Source organism: Paramisgurnus dabryanus, chromosome 16 (assembly GCF_030506205.2).
Source record: "Paramisgurnus dabryanus chromosome 16, PD_genome_1.1, whole genome shotgun sequence".
Classification (NCBI taxonomy): Eukaryota; Metazoa; Chordata; class Actinopteri; order Cypriniformes; family Cobitidae; genus Paramisgurnus; species Paramisgurnus dabryanus.
Window position 1 is genome coordinate 30,476,784 of NC_133352.1, and position 8,632 is coordinate 30,485,415.

Here is an 8,632-nt window from a genome sequence, read left to right on the forward strand (position 1 = left end):
TGATTTGCGATGCTAGCCCTGGCACAAGTCACGAACCGCACAGACACGGTAAACATGCCGACAGAAACTTGTAAACAGAGCGAAGAGAAGAACTGAGCTCCTGCACGCTCTCTCTCTGTCTCGTGCACGCATTTAACAGGCGTTCCCTCTCGGGAGCATTTTTTAAAAAATATCGAGGGGCGGTTCTTTTAAATAATTCGGGAAAATCTTCCGCTATACCTTTAATTAATTAGATAAAAAAATGATGTACTGAATTAAACGAAACGTAGTCACATTATGCAGACTATGCGTACACGCCTGTGTGGGAAAAGTTTTAATCAGAAACTCAGATGGCAGGCCAGAGATCAAAATTTTTGTGATGAAATATGCAATTTCTGAATGCAGAACTTTTCAGTCATAAAAAACCTGCAAGGCCTGAAAGAGACCAAGCCTCAGCCAAGAAAAAGTAATGCAAAAGTAACTAAAAAGTAACTGAAGCATTACTTTTCATGGAAATTAGTTACTTTTTTTGGGAGTAACTTAATATTGTAATGCATTACTTTTAAGAGTAACTTTCCCCAACACTGGTATTGTTGCCACGGTCATGGAGACGCTGTGCTTTGAGAGCTGGCCTTCCAAATATGGTAAGGGTCGTACTTTACATCACATATTTGAGCAATCAAAATTCACTGGATACCTGGCCAATCAGAGCACATCACGCTTTTCATAATGATGAGCTTTGTAAAAATGTACATGTTTCAGGGAGGCAGGGCTTGAGTCTAATTTATAGTTGTGCGTAAGGTCTACGCTGTAGCTACGCCGTAGGTTATCCATAGCCTCTGCGTAGCCTAACGTGCACCTCGCCAAATTCTTAAAGGTGCAGGGTGTAACTTATGAAGGTTCTCTAAACAGAAATGCAAAATAATATACAAAACTATATTATCAGTCATGTATAAAGACCTTACATAATGAACCATTATGTTTTTATTACCTTAGAATGAGTTGTTTTTATCTACATACACTGAGGGTCCCCTGACATGGAAGGCGTCATTTTGTGCCGCCATGTTTCTACAATAGCCCTTAATGGACAAACTTTTTTACTTAGTTGTCTCCGATGATGACATGCTTGTCCTGTGCTGGCTACTGTAGCTTCTCCATGCGTTTTGGTGAACGGTGGACTGAGCTGTTGGTTGCAATTTGCAACCTCACCACTAGAACCTGCTAAAATGTACACATTTTTCACACCTTCAACAGCGCGTCAGTTCTATGCAGACCGCAAGCGCTGTGATTGGTCCACTAGAACCCCTCCCGTCAGGTAAAAAAACTGCGTCATAGGTATTTACGTTTGCGAAGGTGAGAACAAAGATGGATCGAGTTGAGGAGTGATTTAACTCAAACTGCAACATTAGTCCCTGTTTCTTTATTTCCATCACTGCTGGTCTTCTCAAATCATACACAACAAGTTGCTGTTTTTTTACACTTGTGGGTTAAACGTGCCAAGCTGCTTCTTCACTGACGGTCGTGCTGCTACTGTGGTAACACATGTGGATACTGCCTACAAGCGGTCTGCATATATGTTTGCACGTCGATGCAGACGACAACGCAAAAGTATAAATAAAAACTGACGCGTAACCTATGCCGCAACAATATGGACGGTATGTGGAAAATACATTTTGACCTTAAACCACGTAAACACATTGAATTACACCAAATACCCAAAAGAATGTTCAATGTCATATCCCCACTTCAAAGGACCCAGATTTTACATTAGACAAGTTTTGACCTAGAAGTATAAATTGTGCTACCTAGGAAGACTAAGTAAGCTACATTTCCATAATTTATAATAATTTTCAATAATGCAACTGAACCTGCATTTATTGTAGTCTAAGTCATTTTTGTGTATATATGTTTTTAAGGATGACAGGACATAAAGCACTCTGGCCCTGTGTTAGGCATTGCATCTCATTTTGGCTATTTTCAAGTTACAGATTAATTTGTGCCAAAATACTGTAGAGTGGTAGACCGCATGCTTGCAGCAGATTGGTACTGTTGTGTTCAATACATTTCTGGTGATTGGACGGTGCTATGCTGACGTGACTAATGAAGAAAGCTGTAGCAAGAGTCATTACACGGTGCATTAAATACACACAGTTCCTCTTCTGCAAACCAGCGAGATAATGGAGAAAAAAGATGAGGGGGAAAAGAAAGAAGAAAGCTATAACCTGAAAGACGAGGAGGAAAGTTAAAAAAAGAAAAAAAACGACATCCAGAGAATCCAACATAAACCACATCTGCTCTCCCCATCAGCGGGCTGAAATCCTGACCTCATATTCCAAATATACACAATCATACCATACACCTTACGCTCCCAAACACACACACACACCTGCAACACAGGCCATCAAACCTGTAAGACCCTCACACACAAACATACACACTTCCGTCTCATAATAAACATATAGAGCACATGGCCAAGACAATCTGGAACAAGCTGAAACACACACACACACACACACACACACACACAATTCAAACACACAATCACACACTCAGGGTCAAGCAGAGGTGACGTTGTCCATTCCAGGTGGATTGAGTGACTGCATTACAATGTGGAGACGTGGCCTGGCACAAACTTCTCGAGCTCTGCCATTCGTATGCCTGTGACCCGACATTGATTCTGGCTCATGTTTAGGGTCATAGGAACAATTTGAAAACTGGGTGAGGACAAATTAGAAACTAGCTTGAGTACTTTTTCAAGCTCATGTATATTTATTAGGTGACTCAACATTCTTTCAGATTGTACGAATGTTATTTCCTTCCACTTGTACAGGTGTTGGGTAAGCCATCTGTCTGCATCAAAACCACATGATCTGTCATCAAAAGACGTATCCTCATCCTCCAAAGAGCTGTTAGCCAATCAGAAAACCCTGGATGATGTAAAACAAACAAATAAAAAAGCTTACAGTTGCTGTAGGTCAAGTTTTCTTCTCTACACCATGGCCAGGCCACAGAGTCAATGAAATATAATCATTTCCTTCCAAAAAGTTGTGTTTGGGATGAGGGTGTTATACTGGTGACCGCTCCCCTGCTCGTGTAAAGCACAAGATTAACAACTGAGGAGAGCAGATACTCCTATGCTTCCAGGATCAGCTCTCTGTTTCCTACTAGATTCAGAGGAGAATTTCTTTTCCAGCACAAATCCAGCAAAGGACAAACATTTCCATTCCAGCTGCAGGAGGTCAAGACTGTGATGTAAGTTTGTTGGTTCTGTCGGCGGACACATGTCAGAGTTAGTCAGCCGTTCAAAAACAATACCTGCTACTAATTATACAATTACCTGCTAACCGCCTCTGCCTGCGCTCTTCCTGAGAATCAAGAAGAACGCTGACAGGGTTCCAGGATTCCAGGCCTGCTCCCCCCCTCCGAGTGCTCGCTCCAAACAAACACCAATGACCTGGACCGCTGTGCCATACCCGTTAGTAACTGTTGGCACTGTAATCTCCATTTAGACAAGTTCATTTGGCTTGTCAGTCCATTTTCCCAAGCCAACAGCAAACATTCGATCTCTTGTGTTTGCTGGGGAATGTTGGGTGTCTATGCCAGGAACTTCAGGAATAAATTTACTCCACTCGTTGGTATTTGCAGCGAAAAGACGTTTGCACTTGTGAATTGAACTCTGCACTGTGTTTCATTAGGTTTGGCAGCTGAAGTAAGGTAAGGTGACCTGCAAGGACATGCTGGTCCTGTCAGATTCACACCAACGTCCAAATGTTTGTCCCATTTAGCCTGCAGATCTGCTACATTAAATGCCTCAATGGGAAACACACACTGGACCGTACTGTACTGTATGTGAAGGTGTAAGCCCAGAGAAAATGTTACTGTAAATATCAATATGATCTTAGATGATTCACACCTAGATTTGTTCAAGACACAAATGAGGCCATGGGTTACGTATTGAGATTGATTTGGTCTTAAACTTTTAATTAAAAATATGATCTGATCTATAATTGCAGACTTTGATGTGTTGGCATTTTTTGATATCTCAAACTCTAGAGACGACACATCACTGAGGTTTGTTTCTCAGGAGAAGCAGCAGAAGGAAACTTTAGTCTAATGGGGCATACACACCAAACGCGAGTTTAATGATTTGCGCGAGTAGATTACATACAAAGTCAATGCAAAGACGCGATCAGACGCGTCCTCGCACAGGGCGGTGCGAATGACGCGATATGGGTGGCGGACTCTCCTGATTTTGCCAAGTGGTCGATGTCCTCAGGGCAACATTATGTTGACCCTGGGACAACATTTCAATCAACCAATCAGATTTCAGAAATAAGTTTACAGTTTGTTTTAAGTTTAAGCTTACAACCAGGATTAGTTGTTTCTAGACCATTGTTTTTCACTTATCATGTCTCTTTGATTTTAGGGTTTGGTTATGGTTAGGGTTGGGGTTTGGGGTGGGTTTAGGTTTTATTTAGAAGAATGTTGTCCTTGGGTCAACACAATATATTGGCCTGAGGATATCTCTCACTTGGCAAAATCAGTTCGAGCATGGGTGGCGCGTTTGCCGCGAAAACAGGCGCTATTCGCCTCAAACGCGGCTTTGCATGACACAAAGTTAAATCCCACGAGTAATCTAGAGCGAGTAACGCGATGCCCCACGTTTGGTGTGTACGTAGCATAAAAGAAGAAATTGAAACATTTCAGAAACTACATCACAACTAAATAATACAGAAAATTCACAGAAAACAAAATGTAGGGCTGGATTTGAGTTAATCCATGGATGGCAGGGGTTAAAAAAGAGCTTTGTGGTGTCAGCTGAAAAGGAAATTTGTTGGAGTGGCAATTAATGGACATTTAAATATTTCACCAGGACTTCAATGAGATCTCATTGGTGATTTTTCTCTGGCAGAATGTCCAAGTCCTATCCGCATATCTATAAATACACAGCACAGAATATAACAGTCGATGAAACCGCAATGGCGAGCGTAACTTGTTTTAATTGCTTTCAGAACAGATGCCGTTCCATGTCCATGGTGGCGTGTTAAAGTCATCACGTTCAACATTTCACACTCTCTTTTTACAAGAACTGCACCGCATTAGCGAGAAAAGCTAAGTTATCCTTCATCACCAAGACAGCTGTGATGGATTCCAAACATGAAGCAAAGTGCGCACTCTCTCCGGATTGATCTCGCTCGCACCCGCCACCTACATCGCCGCTAATAAAAACAATATTTCATCTCTTATTCTAGCTCGCTTGGTCTCTTCCCCAACCTCCTTCATCTCTTTGCGATGATATCACACACACACACACGTCTTGCTGTAATGAATTCCTGACGTGCTCTCTTCGCAGCTGTCCTTTGCTTGCGGTACAAGTGGCTAACAGGTTCTCATTTCAAAGTGCTGCGCCGCGTACATTCCGCAGCTCTACGGCACTCATCGTTTTTGCCAGAGTCTATCATCAAAGACACTCAATAATGTGTCTCATACATTTACACATTGGGGAACGGTTTTGATTTAGAGACTCGCTGATAAAAGGGGTTTCATTGCAGATAACGACTTTATGATGAGATGTGACGCGCTAGTTCAACAGCCTTTCTATCAAGCGCAGCCCTAATGAGAACCATGAGACGGTGGAATGAGACTACAGTCACCACAGAACAAGCCAAACAGGACCGCGCAGGAATATGTGCACGCGTACGACACGCAGATTACCACAGATCATAATGCACTTTAGTTTAGGTCTGAGAGGTTAACGGCAAGAGCAAAACTTAGTAGTGTGTGCCCTCTTTAATAGAGGCCAAGCAGAATTGTGGCAAAAACCATCTTGTTTCATATCTATCAACCACAGGTCTTTAAAAAGACGTGCGGTTTCCTTGTGCGGTTTCGAAGGGAACCTGCAGACCAATCTCACCGCTGAGGAGCTGTTAAACGATTAAAATCCTACAGCGCTCATTGAGCTTGAACCTTTGCTCCTGTCAAAAAACAGCTCTGTTAAGGGCTTAACCACGAGTTAGTTTTCTGCACACAACCAAGAGCATCACACACAAATACACAGCTGGCCTCAAGTCTTTGTCTGACTCAGACTATTTTGAACTGAAGTGATTGATGTTAATTGTGGAACAGAATGGAGGCATTAACAGAGAGGGAGAGAGAGAGAGATTCACAGCCAACATTGTCATGACAGACTCATTAAACCACAGTTCCTCGCTTACCCATCTCAAAGCAAGCCATTTTAACCCTTAAACAGGCAAGAGTGGAAAACGTTGAGCAAAAAATCATTTCATGACATTTTTTGTATCATCTGGACTTATGTAAAAGATATTCATTGGAATTTTTTAAATATTTGATATATTCAGGATTTTATGAGTTGTATCTCCCAGGATACATTGCCCTATTAAGGTATAAAAAAAGGATTAAGTCATCAAAATTTATTTTTTATTTGCAGCAAAAATTATGTGATTCTGAAATCCTCTCTTGCTCTAAAACATGCCATACATATTTTTTCATCGATTTTAAAAAGTGTAAACAACAGGTTTACTAGTAACAATGCATGTAAATAACACAACTAAATGTAAGTAGGCCTAACTAAGAATGAGCAGTTTTTGAATGTCTTTATTGGCTTCGTTGGTGCTTTTTCTGCTCCATCTGCAAAAAATATATTTTTTTTAGATAATAATAGTTTGGTAAATTATTTAAGAATTGATTAATTTTGCATACTACCTGACCTACCCCTCAATGTAAACTATATGGGTCTATATGTGTTTCAATCAGAGGCCTCTTATTGGCTGCAATTTAGAGGAATGCATGCCTGGCATGAGGAAAATTACCTAAATTTCTTGGTTCTAATACACCACTGCACTGTCACAAAAAATTCATCTTCATCACTTTTCTCAAAATCTGAAGAATTCATTGGTATCAGCTCTATAACTCATATTCCTATTATTCCTTATACCATAAAATTAGCTGTTGTGAAGCCGTAAAAGAAAATATCCAGTTAAAATGCTAAGATGCAGTCACCTAAATATACGAATATCAGTTTAACCTGCAAATTTGACCATTTATTACATTTTTCAACTCAAAATACAAAGATAGGCAATATTGTGGTTAATCCCTTTTTTATACCCTAATCAGGCAATGTATCTCAGGGGATACGTATATTTCAAAATGCGCTAAATAACAAAATAAACAACATATAACCAAATTTTCTTCTTTAGCACCTCAAGACAATGTTCACAATTAATATTAGCAGTATTAATATTTTTTTTAAAGAAGAAAAGTAAGATTAATATTAATTTACTTACAACAAAATCTGACTGTCCTGCAAAACCGGTGGCCATGTTGGATTTAGGTCAGGCTGACCAATTGATAAAAAAAAAACTTGAAGCAAATAATGTTACCCACATATTCAAGACAGACCAAGGTTTGATAAGTGATATAAGGATTTGATTGAAAAATCTTTTTTATGCCCCAAACAAGACACTGAAGAGAGCGTATCCCGTGGTGCACATTGCCTGTTTAAGGGTTAAACAGAGAGAGAGAGAGAGAGAGAGAGAGAGTAAAGCAAAGATCAATAACCCAAAGCTGTAAAAGCAAAGACATGGGCGATCAATACTGCCACTACAAGCAGCACAAAGGAAGAGACGAGGGGGAAGAAGATGGAATTAAAGGGACAGCACAAAGACAATCTTTACAAATCAACCTTAAAGATTTAAGCCAAAAAATCCACAAATTATGCACTTAACCCCTAACCCCACACTGATCAATGATTTTCTTAAAATCAGACCTATATATTTATTTGCATTTATAGGTCACTTAAAAGCACTTGACTTGAGTACACTGCTAACAAATCATTCAAACCAATTTCGGTTTCAGTTTGAAAGATTCACTCAAATGAACGATTCATTCACAGACTGGACAATTATATGGCCATTTAACTGGGTACAAGCTAACACAAGAGTGATATCCATGGCACGAGTGAATCAAGAAATGCATGCATCACTGCAGAAACATTTCCCTGGCTATAATTTACATATTCCAGGGCCGGAAAACACAATTGTAAAATTTCCTGATGACTGTGGAAACCCTGTCAGCAGGCATAACAAATACTTGATATTAAGCAGTAGCATCTATCAATCTCACCTGAATCTGTCACTTTGTCTAGCGCCCCCATCAGGTCAGATGATCAACAGTCTGAACCTCAGAAGGAATCAGGAGACAACAGGACATCTAAAACACAAATAAAATGTACAGTTATTCTTTGTGACCTTACAAGTGTGCTGATTACACCAGAATGAGCAATACATGGTGCCTTTATTTTGTATGGACGTACAGTAGTACAGTATCCTGGAATCTCATTTTTACCTGTTCGTGGCACGAGTGATGGCAGAGATCCCGGTGGCGCCCTCTAGTGGAGACACATCATTGCACAATAGGAAAGTGGATGTTGGAGGTGACGGGCGTTGGGAACATAGCAGGGAAATGATCTCTGAATGTCAGGTGGATTATGAATGGCTCTTATCTGGCTTCTCTTTTTCCTCCTCTCCCTTGACATCCCTTGACAAACAACCTTCTTTCCATAGACACATCACATTCTTCGTTAAATGGGAGAGGCTGAAGTGGAAACAAACATTAAGACATTTAGATGAGAAAA

At 40.3% G+C, this 8,632-nt stretch overlaps 1 long non-coding RNA gene across 1 annotated transcript in view; it reads right to left on the bottom strand.

Annotated features, from left to right (window-relative positions):
- Nucleotides 1-8,632, bottom strand: part of LOC135761314 (uncharacterized) — a 36,634-nt gene that overhangs the window by 16,485 nt on the left and 11,517 nt on the right. The window contains exons 7-8 of the long non-coding RNA XR_010537922.2: nt 8,344-8,592; nt 8,122-8,208 (exon numbers count right to left, since the gene is read on the bottom strand). This is a non-coding gene — a long non-coding RNA (uncharacterized lncRNA). The remainder of the gene's footprint in view (nt 1-8,121; nt 8,209-8,343; nt 8,593-8,632) is intronic.